The sequence below is a fragment of the Triplophysa dalaica genome, chromosome 5, assembly GCF_015846415.1.
Source record: "Triplophysa dalaica isolate WHDGS20190420 chromosome 5, ASM1584641v1, whole genome shotgun sequence".
Classification (NCBI taxonomy): Eukaryota; Metazoa; Chordata; class Actinopteri; order Cypriniformes; family Nemacheilidae; genus Triplophysa; species Triplophysa dalaica.
This window is the reverse complement of record NC_079546.1, coordinates 27,223,927-27,239,541: the sequence shown is the minus strand read 5'-3', so window position 1 is coordinate 27,239,541 and position 15,615 is coordinate 27,223,927. Positions and strand designations below refer to the sequence as shown.

General features: G+C 36.7%; 1 long non-coding RNA gene across 1 annotated transcript; it reads right to left on the bottom strand.

The window, feature by feature from the left end:
• Window positions 1-1,528: 1,528 nt before the first annotated feature.
• LOC130420826 (uncharacterized) lies at window positions 1,529-8,063 on the bottom strand. The gene is made up of 3 exons (XR_008906699.1): window positions 7,966-8,063; window positions 4,177-4,315; window positions 1,529-4,004 (listed from the first exon to the last, which is right to left on the bottom strand). It is a non-coding gene; the product is annotated as an uncharacterized LOC130420826 (long non-coding RNA).
• Between the last annotated feature and the right edge of the window lie 7,552 nt (window positions 8,064-15,615).

Here is a 15,615-nt window from a genome sequence, read left to right as displayed (position 1 = left end):
TTATAGGAGAAAAACACTCTAGCTTTTCTTTTTGGGTGACGGTTGAAACTAATTCTTCCGACACACTTGGAGGTTTGGTTTTAGCTATGTTGTCTCGTATTATTTCGATTTTCTCGGTAAAAAATTTCATGAATTCATTGCTACCAAGGTGCGGCGGAATACCCAGGTAAGGTGGAGTCTGTTTGTTTGTTAATTTAGCAATTGTACTAAATAAAAACCTTGGATTGTTTTTGTTATTTTCTATGAGGTTACAGAAGTGCTCGGCTTTTGCTGCTTTTATTGCCTTTTTGTAACAGCTTGCGCTCTCTTTCCATGCAATTTTAAAGACCTCTAATTGGGTTTGTTTCCATTTTCGCTCCAGTTTACGCATTTCTCTTTTTAGGGCGCGAGTGGTGTTATTATACCATGGTGCTATGATCTTTTCATTTATCCTTTTTGACTTCATAGGTGCGACCGCTTCTAATGTATTAGAGAAAATATAGCCAATATATAGTTTCCATTAGCTAATATGTCTAGGGTGGAATGGAGTGCTCATTTGTTATGAGCTCTCTCACAAGCAGTGCTGGCATGTTCTTCCCCATTCCCATCAGTACAAGAGCATAGACTAGGGATGTGCACATCAATGCTGCAGTATCAATATATCGATACTCAAAAGCTGCTACCCAACAAACACAGAACGTTCCCCTAACGTTCCCATATGGTTCCCATTTGGTTATTTTTTTGGGAACCAAAAGAGAACCTTTAGAGAACGTTCCCTGGAAGTTATTTTTTGGTTTTATTTAAATAACCTAAAAATAACCTAATGGGAATGTTCTCTACAGGTTCTCGTTTGGTTACATAAAAATAACCTAAAAATAACCTAATGGGAACGTTCTCTGCAGGTTCTCGTTTGGTTACATAAAAATAACCTAAAAATAACCTAATGGGAACGTTCTCTACAGGTTCTCGTTTGGTTACATAAAAATAACCTAAAAATAACCTAATGGGAACGTTCTCTGCAGGTTCTCGTTTGGTTACATAAAAATAACCTAAAATAACCTAATGGAAACGTTCTCAGCAGGTTCTCGATTGGTTACATAAAAATAACCTAAAAATAATCTAACGGGAACGTTCTCTACAGGTTCTCGTTTGGTTACATAAAAATAACCTTATGGGAACGTTCTCTGCAGGTTCCCTTTTGGTTAAATAAAAATAACCTAATGGTAACGTTAAACGCATTAAAGAGTAACACTATGATCTTTTATCAGATTACCGTTTTCAGACAGTAGGGGACGCTCACACAATGTTTGTTTGAGCACGTACCCAAAACTGAATTCAGGAAGCCAACTGAATCATCAGGTAATGTGTAGAAATCAATCAGTTTCAAACAGTTACATGTACTATAAATAGGACAGGACTTAAACAGAAATCACTTCACAAAGGTTTATTAGCCACATGTGCAAGCATAACATGTTTATTGTTTTTACCAATAATTGAGAAAGTTACAGTGCTGATACAAATTCCTTTAAATCAAGTTATTGTAGAGTGGAATAAAATGTAACAGTACATAGGCTACATAGTAACAAGTACTGCCCTGTATCAGTTATGCACAGTGGGGACCAAATAATATACTGTATAATATCCATGATGTACACAGATCATGTTGAGACGGCATGAATTTCTGGGCAGCAAAATAGTTGAAAAGCTATGTCACAGGAAAAGAGGCAGAACATTACTGTATTCCCCTCACTGAAAAATAAACATTAGGCAGTCAGGCAAGACATATGGGAAAAGACCCGTCTGTGTCTCGTATCTGTGTTTCATGTCTGATTTAGTCTTTGGAGTGGATTCAGCTAATATACATGTATACACTGATGATACAGTTAGCAGCATCTTCTGTAAACCAAACATTAATAAACTTACAAAATCTGTTTTATGTAATTCAATGCTCACTGTTATAGATGAATTTGGTTTTAATCAATACAAATCAGTGATAAGAGTATTACGTTAACAACGCAAGGTTGAGGGTTCGATCCCAGGGGATAGCACATACCTATGTATAAATGTGTAGGATAATCCAATTTAATCGGCAGAATGCGTTAATATAAATGTAAGGAACCAGATGTGGTAACCTCAACTCTAGATGGTAAACATATTGAAATAGTTGGCTCCTATAAATATATAGGTATATTGAATGATGAGAAATTGGGTTTTAATGTAAACATTGATAATTTGTTGAGAAAACTCAAACCCGAACTGAGGTTTCTTTATCGTTTGAAAAGCTGCATTAATTATGAGGAGAGAAAGACATTTATAGAGAGGTTTTGTCTATAGATTATGGGGACACTGTTTACATGTATGCAGCCTCTTCCGTATTAAGGAAATTGGATATTGTCTACCGTGCGGCATTACTTTTTGTGTGTGGTGCAGATTCACGCTCTGATCATTGAATATTACATGAATCTGTGTCATGCTCATATTTAAATTTTAGGAGGAAAGTTCATATATTTATTTCTTAGACACCTCTGGGCAAATTAGCTAATCTAATCTTTTAACCTTGTACACAAATAGTTATTGCATCTCAATCGTATTTCAACTTAAAAAAATCCAAACGTGTCCTCAGAATTTGGTAAATGTGATTTTCATTTTATGCCCATTGGGCATGTAATGATTTGCAAAGGGTATTTAAATTGGTGTCCTTTCTATCCTCATGCACTTTTAAATGTATTTTGTATTCTGTTTTAAAAGATTCCTTTAAAACCAAGCCTTAAGTGTTTATCTTGATTTACTTGTTTTTGGTACTGAGTACTATGTGTCTTGTTTTGTGTGAAACTTTGTGTGCCACTGTCTTGACCCCCGGAAAAAGAGAATGTGAAGTCTCAATGGGATTTTGGATCCTGGTAAAACATTTTTTTAAGGCTTTAAATCACTTTGTCTTCCTAAACTAGCCATAAAAAAAACAAATGATTATCAAATGAAATGAGAAATTACCAAATGAAAGAATTTTATAACAATGCAAAAACTATAATACTGTAATAATAAAAGTTAATATTTAAATAAAATAAAAGATCATTTTTTATTAATAGTAATAACAAGCGTTATTCTTATACAAACCTATGATATCATTGTGATAAAGGACCCAGGAACCATGCATTCTGCATGTTGTTGCAGTGTCACAATGGTTAAATCAATGTCATGAATTGTGCAAACACATATGTCTAAATTTTAGAATCAGAAAGAACGCAACATATTATATATGGTTTTTAATAGAAATTGTGATATGCTTTTTTTTGGAAGATTGTCAACCCTACAGTAGCTCCTAAACAAAAAAGACAAAGACAAAAGCCAAAAATGTAAATTTACTCCTTAAAATAATCAAATCTTATACTTTATGTATCATATGCATTTTGGCTGGTCAAGCTACAAATAATAACACATAGATAGATTTCAGTATTAAATGTCATATTTTGTATTCAAATACAAAAATTGTTGGGTTAAGACATACAGGGATTGCTTAAATGATTCAAATATTGTTTTGAACCTATTCTTTTAAAAATAACCCCATGAAGCTGATGTTCTAACATGAATCCGACATCCCAGTGATTGATATGAAAATGTCGACATTTTAAGCAGCTGCAGTTATTTCCCAAAATATTGTCATCATGGCTCTTCACCAATACTCTTCTAAAATTTGAGGTGTCACTGACAGGTGAAAGGCTACACTGACAGAACACACAGGTACAGAATATATAGTTCATGGGTGGTGAGGGGACTGTTGACAGGTGTAGGGATTGCAGACACGAAACAGATTCGGGAGCGTGGAGGACCGTGGGTAATGGAGTCCTCGGGCAAACACGGGGAGAAACCGGGACACAGGGTCGCTGTGGAGGAGATGGTTACCAATTCTTACCACTTAGGGTGTGCTTGTCAGAATGGTCAAGATCAGTGCTACAGGTCACTCAGCATTTTTGGGCAAGAAAATGTGAGGCTGTTGAAGAGAAGGCTGAGCTGGACAAGTCATTCGACTAGAAAAGAAAATGGGGAAATAGGTAAGACGTTTACAATCTCATTTATTCAAATATTGAACAATTTAAGGTAATACATTTAAAAATGAATAAATATGTAAATACTACTCTAGTGACAGGGTTGGGTTGTTGTAAAACCAACAATTTCCACAAATAAACACGTCTTTCTTACCTCTAAAAATACCAGATGCTGCAACATGTTGTCATACACATTCAACAGATATGTGTGCAGCGCTTCTCTTTCATATAGCTTAGGTGACTCACATGAATCGCCATTTACTTGTTGAACAAAGAGACATGCATCCACTTTTCTGAAAAAAGAAGGAAAAATAATAAAAATGTGTTAAAAATCCTACGCAAAAAATGTTTCCCAGTCTTTCTACAGGTACTCTCAGTACTGCACACTTAATCATTTTTGTATTGCTATTTTAACAATTCCATTCTGATTTGACACCATACAGTAATTTTCTGATGTAAATTACTTAAATTATAAGCTGACAGGATATTTGTAAATGTAATCAAACTATTAATAAAATCTAGTTATTTATTTTACTCAGGCACATTAGAGAAAGCAGTTCAAGACAAGTTCCCCAATAATGCATTTTATTGTAATCATTATTTTAATCACTTTTTGGCATTTAATGGCACGTGGATAGAAGGCATTTATTATATTAATGTACATAGATTTTTTTCAACTGAAAGAAAAAAAATGAACTGCTGTATATAGTAGAGTTACATAGTCGCGCGTCAGGCCCGCGAGCCTGACTGCGGTCATATAAGCTGAGGTCTGGGCCAGCCACGCACGCGCACAGCCGGATTCCATTCTGAGTGGACGGACCGCGTACTGTCAGCTTTCCTGAGGTACTTTTTACTTAACCAGTCATTAAATTACTTAAAGTAAAAGCCGACTACGAATGTGAATGGAAAGTAAATACAATAATGTGAATAGAAAGTAAATAAAATACAGTATTTACTTAAAGAAAGTAGTTTAAATCTTTTTCGTCTTTAAGGACACAGTCAGAGGAATTTATTTTGAAGTGGTTACCAATGATGTACAATTATTATTTTAATTACCTTTCTTTTTTTGCCTTAAGGTAAATGACACACTGATAAAAGGCATTATCATATAAATGTAAATTGATAAAAAAACGAAAATACACAACGTTAAACTCCTGTCAGAAGTCTGAGGAATGAGGAATCTGACTCATCATACTTTATCCTGAGGTAAAATCGGCCAGTTTTAATTCAAACACAGGCCCGCTTTATTTGACATTTAACATTAACACTATGAATAAAGTAAAAATGGTCAGCTTGGATCGCGAGAAGCCGTTTTGTTTCAAAGTGTTGTCTGAAACGTTAACGTTATTTAAATACTTTTGTATGAACATTCTCGTTTTGTAGTTAAAAGGTTGGTCGTCTCACAGACTTGGCTATGAGCTCGCGAGCTGCCTCCCTCAGACACGTTCACGAGTGCACCTAGAACGAAAAACAGATTAAACTCATTAAGCTGTGTGCCCATAAAGAAACAATGAATTCGGTCACCGGTTATTTTGTAGAAGTAGTGTAGTGTAGTAGGAATATGAGTACATTATAATCATGCGCGAGCAAGCATTTTTCATTTTCTTTCGCACACCCCTGCTGAAAAACCCCACAATACAAACCTTATAAATGGTTGCCATCAAAGTACCATTATGAACAATTACATATTCGAGGGCGCTCAGACCGCGTTTGTGTGTGTGCAAATCCAGTGGCCCTTCACTGGCACCTGGCGGCAGACTTTAGAACGGACGACTCTTCCACCACGACTCGTATATATTTGGCTACATCCAAGTAATGACGACCTCGAGTCTAGAATGTATTTTCGCAGGTTTCATAGCACGTTATAAGCATATTTACATGTTGCAAGATTTACTGATAACTTCGTCATATATTTACTTAAAAAAAGAATTATGTGTATCACATAGATCATAGACATTTAACTATGCTATTTAAGTTTAAACTGAAGAAACCAAACAGGCACTGTGTAAAATGAACATGTTTTTTTGTTTTTGTTTTTTGTCCCCATTTGAATATTTATCATTTTAAAGACCTGTAACATATTCACCACACTGGTCTAAAAAAATCCTTCATTGGAATCTATAGACCACTTTGGAAAGTATAGCCAACCCGGGTTTGGATTTTGCAGCAAAATACAACAAAAAACTAAACCGGAGCCTTTATTAAATTTATACTGTTCAAATAATTATTATCTTCTTTTCCAGACTCACTTGGTATCAAAATATTGTAATGTAAGTGATAAATACAAATGTCAATGCGCATTTTATATTTGCCATTTACATAGCATTGAGTCAAAGGTCACTGATGACACTAAATGTGAGATGTCTGTTCAAACCCAGTCATGTTTGCTCTTTTTCTGCCTTTTTTTTTGTCAACAGCAGCTAAACAAGACCCAAAGGCTCTTTTAAGAGCCCCTACCAGAGCATCTTTGGCTTTGTAAGTATACATTTTGACTGTCAGATACCTCCTCGGTATTTGGGTTCAATGTTATAAAGCCTGTTAGTCATCGGTGATATAGACATAATTCTTTATATTTAAACATTCTACATCAAAATTTTGAGTTTTTGATTGTGGATTATGCAGAAGAGGCCTCCCTACCCTTCTTCTGCATTTACAATACAGAAACTCAGTCACGTGATGTCAGGTGCAAACACCCTATTTGTTTCTGATCTTGATGTGATTCTGGATAACAATACTAGCTTCTTTTATTGCCAATCATAAACTGTGTCATATTGTGTTTAGCTTTTGCATATTCATGACAATATGAAAATAATAATTTTGAATGCCTCTAAAGCTCACATCTCAATTTTTACAGACTAATCTAGCTGTCAGACACGTGTGTCCTTAAATTTATTTAATTTAGATTAATTCTTAATTTGATCACATATTACATTAAAAAATCTTATTATAATTTGCAGCACAAATGCAACATTTGCCAAAGACTGTACTGTCATGTTAACAGTTGCAAGTAATATTTTATCTACTCTTATATTTTTTAGATCTTCACTGTTGTCTCCACAATTTTCGACACTTTTTATTTCAAGGTAAATACTATTCTTCGGGTTCACTTAAATGTGCTCTTATTATTTTTTATCATTCATGTAGTCATCCTGGTTACATTTGTGATGGGATAACTGTTTGAAAAAGGCTATGTCCAAAGACTATGACACAAAAAAGGTTGTTTTTATCCTTTTAGATTTTTGTAGCCTTAGGAATGGTATTTAATATTGAGCAAAAGACCAGTGATGCAGAAAGTGATGTGATCGATTATACATCAATTTACAGCATTTATAGCGAGTGAGGCTACAACACTATACGGATAATAACCCTTACGAAAATTAACCATAGTTTTTTTGTGGTACAAGTGTAGTAACCATGTTTTTTTGGTGCAATGATTACTTAGGGCAAAACCATGGTTTTACAACAGTAACCATCATTTACTATGGGTTTTACAAAAAAGATGGTTTTCAAAACCATGGTTATTTTGTGATCATTTTTTTACTACTGTAACCATAGTAAAACCATCGTCAATTTTCGTAAGAGAACAATGTTTGAATAACGAAGTTCTAAGTTAATTATGAAGCAATCAATTGGAAAAACAAAAATCTAACATTACCACAGTTTACAGGAAGTGGACGCGGGCTCATGTGTATGGATGTACTTTTGCAATGCTGATCGTAACAACGTGCTGGCAACATGGCAATTTAGGTTTTTTCTTCTTAAAGCAGCTACACTTTCCGAATGTATGTTACATTTATAAAACGGCTGGACTTTAAGGTATTTTTAATGTTACTTTTTTAGTTCACCATCGACACATAGGCTAACTAATAATAAATCCGACCTCTAAAAACACTACAGCATTTACAGTAACGTACATTAAAATAAGAACGCAGAAAATGCTCACCTGTCACCAGTCAACTTATATCCGAAACCCACTGGAACCCAGGAGCTGTCACCCCACGCGTCAAAACACTGACTTGTGGGTGTGTTGGAGGCCTCTTCTTCGTTGTTGTTTTTTTGCGCATAACATCCTATGTGCATAGCGTCACCTACTGTTCGTTGCTGGCACAACATATGTTTTCAAGAGACATGGATAGCCGAACAAACCCTAACATTAAAATAATTTAAAAACCAGCAAAAACTGATAACAATAATGATGGTTTGTTGCAATTGTAAAAAAAATCAACTGTTATTGCAGGAGCAAAAGTGACAGTGTAATTTCGGTGATAACTGATTCGATGTAATTAATATTGACAAAAAATCAACAGTGTTTTACTCATTGGTTGCTTGCTGTCAGGGAACACTGTGGTGTCACTAGTTCACCGAATGAAAAAAAACGATTATATTACTGAAACACATATATATAAATAGTAAATTTAGAAAATCTGAAAATAATTTTGGAATGGCTTCTTGTTTTTTCCTGCAGCTGTGGATCTTTCTAGTTATGGCAAACTATAGATTTACTCTATTATTTTTAAATTGTGAGTGGAGATTAAAAAACAGTTTAGCATAATCATGCATAAAGCAGGCCAATAGAAAGATCTACATAAATGGTTTCCTGAGTGTAAAAGAAGACAGAGTGTATTGCCCAAACCAACAGAGCAGATGAGAGCAGAGAGATTATTAATAAACCAAATATTCATTAATCATGTGACCACATACTTTTGGCCATATAGTGTATTCTCATTATACTCAAAATTGCGAAATATTTGCGTGCAATATTTGACATGAAATCAAATATTTTTAATTTACTGTAGCATGGACTCCAAATCCAGGAGGCAGCGATACACAAGGCAGTGGAAATGTGCCCGAAGGTCACTGGCTGAAAGGATTGTCGAAGAACAATTACAATGCAATCCAAATACATTTCAACACGGACAAGATCCGATCAACATGATGGAAAGAAATGACTATGACGCTGATATGCAAAGTGCTTTTGAGTGTGTAGAGAATGAAGGCAGTGAGCAAAACTGCAGTCCATGGCATGAGGGTGTGGAATACGGGGTCATCGAAGGAAACTGCAGCTCAGGACAGAACAGTGGGATTGATGCAGTCAGTGAGGCAAACTGTAGTTCAGGGACTGAAGATGTGGAAATGCCCCCAGCCTCACTTACAATGTTTCTGCAGGAGTGGAGTGTGAAACACCTCATAACACATAATGCAATTGATGACCTTCTGAGAGGACTTCAGAAACATGGACACCCAGAACTGCCGTCAACAGCAAGAACCTTGCTCAGAACCCCAAGACAAATCAAAACATTGACAATGTCAGGGATGCAGTGTGTTCACTTAAACTTGAGAGAGAGACTAATTGAGCAGCTAAAGCACTACCCAAAGGAGATTACTGAACAAATAAGAACACTGGAAATATCCTTTAACATAGATGGACTGCCTCTTTTCAAAAGCAGCAGGGCACATCTTTGGCAAATTCTCTCTGCTATTCATCTGACACCCACCAGAGTCTTTCCAGTAACACTGACACTTGGCCCTTCCAAACCAACAAATCTGGATTTTGTTGAACAAGCTTTGATAGATGTTCAGGAACTCCTTGACAATGGCTTAGAGGGAAAACAATTAAAAATTAGATGTGTTGTCTGTGATGCACCAGCAAGAGCGATGGTAAAAAAGATCAAGCAATATTCTGGCTATTATGGGTGTGACAAATGCACACAGAAGGGCAGATGGGTTTCTGGTAGAGTGACCTATGTTCCAAGGAATTCATCGCTGACCTTTACACCCTCATTCCTCTGAGCGGAGGTGTCAAGATAATAGTCTGCATCTATCTAAATGTTGCAGAAGCATAAGCAAAAATTCTTCAGGAGAAAACAATGAATCAACTTTGGCTGTGGTCACTTCTAATCTAGAGCAAAGGTTATTATCTATTAATATTTCCCTTGTAAGCTTCAGTAAGTTTTTATTGATATGTTCTTGGTGACGAATCAACCTTATCATTTGTGTAGCTTTGGAAATCATATCACTCATTGATTTCAGAAGGGTTGGTTCTACGCTTGTTCTTCCTCTCCTCCTTTTTCTCCTGTTTTCTCTGGAGACCTTGATCAATCAAATCATGTGTGTCATACTTTATGGGTTCATGGTGAAAGGACATATACACATTCTTTCTCAGTCCCTTTTTTAACATGTGAATCATATTCAACAGTACACATAATGCTGGCCCCAGTTTGTAATGTTATTACTTTTCTCTTTAAGCGTAAACATTAGTTCACACATTAACTGCAGGAGCAGAAGCCGGGTGAGTACAATCTCTCTATATTTGAAAAATATATTTAGCTCGATCTTCTGACTTCACTTCACCACTGCTGCATTCGAGCGTGAAATATCTCTTGCCAGCAGGTGTGCACTTTTCTCAGCATCTGTAGTGTTTTGTGAGCGACAGTCATCCGACTGTAAGCTTACTTGAGAATAGAAAGTATAAATTAAGTATAAAACACAGTAACTACATCCAAGTGAATGTAAACAGCGAAATGTATCAGTGGCCTATACAGTTGTGTTCAAAATTATTCAACCCCCACTGAAATTGATTGTTTTGGTCGATTTGACATTGATTATGATCATTCAGTCATCCTGCTTACAATTAAATCAAAGAGGCACGTGTAGGTAAGACAAATATAACATAACATTTATAATGAAATAACCACAAATGTCTTTTCTGAGCTCACATCATTATCAGTTTTATTCAACCCCCAAGTGACATTCAATCTTAGTACTTAGTACAACATCCTTTTACAGTTATAACAGCTTTTAAACGTGAAGCATAGCTTGACACAAGTGGCTTGCAGCGATCTACGGGTATCTTCGCCCATTCATCATGGGCAAAAGCCTCCAGTTCAGTCACATTCTTAGGCTTGCGCGCTGCAACTGCTTTCTTTAAGTCCCACCAGAGGTTCTCAATCGGATTTAAGTCTGGTGACTGCGATGGCCACTTCAAAATGTTCCAGCCTTTAATCTGCAACCATGCTCTAGTGGACTTGGAGGTATGCTTGGGATCATTGTCCTGTTGAAAGGTCCAACGTCTTCCAAGCCTCAGGTTTGTGATGGACTGCATCACATTGTCATCCAATATCTCCTGGTACTGAAGAGAATTCATGGTACCTTGCACACGCTGAAGCTTCCCAGTACCTGCAGAAGCAAAACAGCCCCAAAGCATGATTGGCCCCCTGCCATGCTTCACAGTAGGCAAGGTGTTCTTTTCTTCATAGGCCTTGTTCTTCCTCCTCCAAACATAGCGTTGATCCATGGGCCCAAACAGTTCTAATTTTGTTTCATCAGTCCACAGAACACTATCCCAAAACTTCTGTGGTTTGTCCACATGACTTTTGGCATACTGCAGTCAACTCTTCTTATTCTTTGGGGACAGCAAGGGGATGCGCCTGGGAGTTCTGGCATGGATGCCTTCATTACTAAGGGTGCGCCGTATTGTCTGAGCAGAAACTTCAGTACCCACATCTGACAAATCTTTTCTCAGTTCCTCAGCAGTCACACAGGGACTTTTCTCCACTCTACGCTTCAGGTAGCGCACAGCAGTCGAAGTCAGCATCTTCTTTCTGCCACGACCAGGTAGCGTTTCAACAGTGCCCTTTGCCTTGAATTTGCGAATGATGCTTCCTATGGTGTCTCTTGGTATGTTTAACATCTTTGCAATCTTCTTATAGCCATTGCCCTTCCTGTGAAGAGTAATCACCCTTCTCTTGTCTTCCTGGACCATTCTCTTGACCTCACCATGTTTGTAACCACACCAGTAAATGTCTAGAAGGAGCAGAGTATCACAGTCATTTTAAAGCTGCCTAATTGGTGCTTATTGGGCTTTATTGCTGCTCCCTGATATCCACAGGTGTTTTCAATACCTGATTGAAAACACTTCATTGAACCTCTGTTCTTCAGAGTGGTAGTCTTTAAGTGGTTGAATAATTATGTCAATGAATAATTCACAAAAGAAACAATTACTACTGTATTACAAAACTAATTGATGTCATTTTAGTTGCATATGGTTCTTTAAGAAGTCCTTGTAGGATTTCATTCTGAATACAATTACAAATGTACACTAAATTCCCTAAAACCATTTACAGCATTGGGGGTTGAATAATTTTGAACACAACTGTATGTGACCAATGCGTTAAGCGGAAGATCTTCGTCTGTTGTCTGCACAACCCCAACACAACTGCATCTCGTATATGACCCCCCCTAAAAAAATTAGCCATCATGAGAAAAGACCTCTGGAGCAGACCCTCGGCAAGTCTGGACCGCACCTCAGACTCCGCCGCTGATAGACCCCGACTGCTTTTACACTCAGCCAAACCAACAGTCACAAGTCATTACATTTCAAATGAATTCATTGAAACACTTTAGTTTCATTCAACAAAATAAATATATATATTCAAGTTTTCACATAACTGCTGAAACCTAAAAGCCATCGTTAAATATTACTGTTAAATTCTATGATGATGCTGTAAGTGAGTCCTGCTTGTCTCAACCATCCATTGACGTCCATAAAAAAACAGCCTCTGGTCTCCTTCCCTGTGTACGGCTGAAGCCACGGCTGTCAGGGGTGCTGGTCGCGAAGAACATCCAATCAAAGGGCCTTCTAAAATAGGTACTATAATATAAAATAAAATAAAAAGGCAAACAATAAATCACGACCACAACACTAGCTAACATTCACAATACTGGACAATGAACTAAGGAACACACAGGGCTTAAATACACAGGGAAAACACTCAGGGAAAACACTCAGGGAAAACAGAATCAGGTGCAGGACTAATTAACAATGATGAGGAACAGGTGAAAAACAATGAACTAATAATGAAACAAGTGAAAACAGGCAAGGAAACAATTAACTAATAATGAGACAAACCAGGGGAGGAAAAAACCAAACAAAACATAACACAACTGTGACAAAGGCAGTAGCATTAGCCGATATGGAGTTTTTGCTAAAGGCTTTTCTTCTAAAATGGCTTTGTTCATGATTACTAGAAAATGATGAGCAGGGGTGTTGGATTTGGGTTGGAACCAAACTATGCAGATCACTAGCCCTCCAGGACCGGAGTTGAATAAAACTCCACCTTGTGTGCAAAGAAAACCCAGAAGTGCACAAAGCGCCAGACAATAGTCAGCTCCAACCAGCATAACACATTCTCATTGGCTAATCCACTGCCCAAAATTAAAGATACCTTGGCTCAGATATATAAACAGTTATGTGTTAATGTCATTTGTAACAATGGAAACACAATTCTGCCACAACAGCACAAGCGCACATGTGAATGTGTCAAAAATCATTCCAACTACTTATTATTTTCCAGTGTTATAACTTCATATTTAAAGCATAAGTGAAGGTTTCTTTGTATGAATAAATGTCATATTTAACTGTAATAATTGTCATGTTACTAGAAAAACAAAAACTTGGTTTTATTTGGTCATTTGGGTTCGGCGGTGAACATACATGATATAATCTGTGACAGAGTTAGTGTGTTCATTAATGTGTGTGACTGCTGCATCATGGGTAATCTGCAGATCTCTGGTTTGGAAGAAGTGTGAAGATGACCTCACTCATGTCCTGCTTTTGTGTGTGTGTACGCACGTATAACATTGCCTTCTTTTTCACAGCGCTGTTTGTGTATAACGACTTCTAAAGATCTATATTAGCGTACTCTTAATATACTCGCTTGTTTTCCAAGCTGCAGTTGTTTTTAACATCCTCATTGTGTTTATTTATTTCTACATTTAAAATAAAGTAAATTTTATATCAAGTATCTTTTGTCGATTATTCCCACAGAGATGGCAGTGTTGGCAGTTAGGCTTCATCTGTAACCTTATCTGTACAAAGTAAAATCTTGCATGTTTTTACTTAATCTCGTGTATGTGAACGTGTTAAAAAATTACTACTACTTATTATTTTCCAGTGTTATAACTTCATATTTAAAGCATAACTGAAGAATTTTGCATGATTATGAATAAATGACATATTTAACTGTATTCATTGTCATATTAATGGAAAAACAAACACTCTGTCTTTACCAATGCAGTGGACATAATGATGTAATCCTTGACAACGTTATTGTGTTTATTAATTCTGTGTCTGCTGCTTCATGGGTAATCTGCTGATCTCTGGTTTGTAAGAAGTGTGAAGATGACCTCATTCAAGTTTTCTTTTGTGTGTGTGTGGAGACAGAAGAACGGAGGTGTGATCAGCTTTAATGAAGGCTGTGTGTCTGCTCTGCTCGGGCAGGAAAGTCTTGTGTTGAATGAATTTGGAGAAAACCTTCATCATGTTAGTCCTGTTAAAGTCTCTGACAACAAAAGTCATAACTGAGCACTGTGTCCAATTATTTTAAGACAACAGAAGTATTTTATAAATATCACCATTAAACTACAGAATGTGTTCTAGTCTATAATAGTGTCATGACTCAGTCGATGAGAAAAGAGGAAATGAGAAACACAGGAAGAGTTACAAATGTTCTCATGAAGAAATATAAGTAGATGATGAGAAGAGACTCAGTAAGAGAAACACAACATGACTGAGAAGAGTGATAAATGTCTGCTGGGACTGATCCTTCTCTCTTCACTATTCACAGGTAAACTATACAACACATTTATTTCATCCGATTTCATTTCATTACTCTCACTGACATTCTGACAAACATGTTCAGTTTCCTCTCATGTCACATTTCTCATAGAGTTCATGTGTCTTATTGTCACATTCAAAAGTGTGATGCAAAAAGTCAATAGTCCTTTTTTTGTGTGAACAGGACCTTTACTTTAAATCGGTACTTCCAATTTTTCAGTAATAGAAATAGTAACATTACCGGCAAATTCCAGTAAGTGGGGATATGGGAATGAAGAATGAAGATTACCGTTAAGAGGACATACAACGCATGACACTGACTGCTTTGGCACAGTCATAACACTTTAACATTTATGCACTGAAGTGGTTTAAAACAGTGGGAAACACTTTCTCATGTATTTGCCAAACTGCCCACGTCACTCGTGCACTTTCAGTGTATCTGTATGTATGAACATTTCTGTTTCTGCTTGCAGTTTCTTGCGTCTCTGCATTTGTCCTCATATAGTTCAGGTCAGTTTTAAAGTTTTCCATCTCCCTGTTGTCCCGCAATGTCAGGATTTGTAGAGAAAGAAGTAAAACTAGATTGTAAAATTCGAGACCAAACTTTATGTTGGCTTGACAAAGCCTGTCCTGAAGAGTTTGAAATAATTTGAAAGATTTTATTGTTAAACATCTTCTAACATGATGGAAAAAATTATGTGACCCCAGTGTGTAAAAACCGGGCTTAGTATGTTGTTAGCTTGATTAACCTTTTCTCTAGCAAAATTAGCATGCTGCTAGTATGATACTCCTAGCCATTAGTGAAATGAACTAACCCCTATGGCTCTACGATGTTTTGATAAAGAGATATGGGTATTGCAAAACGGTCGCAAGGCTTACCTGTTTGGTTGCTATGTGCGTGGCTTAGCAGAAGTCAACTGATGATTTGTCAAGCCTCAAATGAAACAAACCAATCCCCATGTCTCTACAATGTTCTGA